This window comes from Simochromis diagramma, unplaced genomic scaffold, assembly GCF_900408965.1.
Source record: "Simochromis diagramma unplaced genomic scaffold, fSimDia1.1 OVJJ01000027.1, whole genome shotgun sequence".
Taxonomy (NCBI): Eukaryota; Metazoa; Chordata; class Actinopteri; order Cichliformes; family Cichlidae; genus Simochromis; species Simochromis diagramma.
Window position 1 is genome coordinate 24354 of NW_024386904.1, and position 1888 is coordinate 26241.

Here is a 1888-nt window from a genome sequence, read left to right on the forward strand (position 1 = left end):
GCTATACATCAATACAACCATTATAGCCCAGATTTTTAATAATGTCTGCATTAAGTTCATAGTAATTACATAAATTGCAAAAAGTGCAATAAACTACAAAAAATAGAAAAGTTTTTGTTTTTTAACATATATTTCTAGTTAGAGAAATTTAAGAGGCTTATCCCTCAAAACTGTAAATACAAAAAAGTTGCACAAACAAGTTTCCCACCACAGGAAATTTATTTTGAGTGTCTTCATAGTTTTATTTTTGAAATACACAAATTTTTATATACTGCAGGAAAAACGAAAATAAATATTATAATGCAAATTTGCAAAAAAGCAGCATATGTATCAAAAAAACTATTTCCAGCAGTGCAATATGAGTCCTAAGCATCCCAGAAACGACACAGAAAGGCATAAAGTCAATCATAACTTTTAAAAACACCAGTATAGGCTCATGAGGCCTTGATGGTAAAAAACTACATTTCCGCGAAAATGATGTCACTTCCGGTTTCGGGCAGGTCATGGCGGACATGTGAAAGTTCGCGCTGACGTCTATTCCAACATAGGAAGTGTTACAAACAGCTGATCGGATCGGCAAATGTGTTTCTGGAATATTATGTTTTTCTTCCAGCAAGTGCTTTTTATGCAGTTTTTGCAAAGCTTTATGTGGAAGGAAACTGTGACCTAGGACACGCTGATGCCATAAGATGTAAGTACAACTCCTCCGGTTTCATATGCAAAAAAATTTTTTTGCGCTAGCTTATGTGGTTGCAGAGCTACCGGGATTTAAAAATAGTTACGCAAAACAGAGCGTGCCTGCTCCGATCGGTTTTAAAGGGTTAATGTAGACACTGCACATGTAACCTTGGCTCTGCATACGATCCCGGGTGTGTTTGTGGTAGCATTGGTTACATTCATTACAGTAGTGCAAATCTTCTTAAAGCCTAATGTCACAATCATTGGTTTGTTTTTGTAGTTTGGTTATACTTACCATTGTGTGTTACTTTGTGCAGGTCCTATATGTGAAACAGGTATGTGGGAAGGGCTGCCCCAGTACTTCCTGTTTATGTAGGATATTATGTCATTGATCATGTCAGTTGGGTTAACCAAATGAAGGTCTGAAAATTGTTTATTTCCTTTAAAATAACCTCATGAGTGGGATTTTGTGAAGAGACTGACTTTTGTTTAGTTGGGTGAATGAGTTTGTTAAGTGGAAGAATGATTTTATTCCTGTTTCTTTGTCTAGACTGTGTTATTTAGTCTACCCTATTTTCTCAATGGTAGAGATTAATGAGTTTCAGCTGTGGGTGGAATTATGTATAAAGCAGATGATTTTAACTGGCAGGCTCTTATGTTTTGTGAAACAAATGTTGAAAGGTGACGCCAGAAAAATAAAGGACCCTTAAAAGAAACTCCAACAGTCTGCTGATGCTTTCTTCCTATCACTTGCTGCTTACGTTTTGCTACCTCACACACTTAAAAAGTGAAGAGCAAAAGAAAAATCAGAGTATTTGGCCTCTAGGATCCTTTTAACACAACACATGTTTAGTGAGTGACACTATCTGCTTACCAGCTCAGAGACCACATAACATTCATAGTCCTTCACTGTTTCCCATGTTTAGCAGTGATTACAAAACTCATTCTTCATCGCCCTCCCATCAGCTCACCACCATCTCTAGACCTCTGAGCCCCTCCATTTAAGGAGCTGGGGAAAATGACTCATCTCTTCCTGTCTGGTCTTTCAACCTTTGCCACAACAGCCTGAATTTATTCTTCATCTAAAATCTTCTTGTGGTCCCTTCTGACAAATCTTGGGCTTAATCGCTTCCTTTTTTCTAATCTTCACTCATTCATCCATCTTTCACTCCTTTCTACATCCTTTCATCCATTCTCCTTTGCCTCTTTC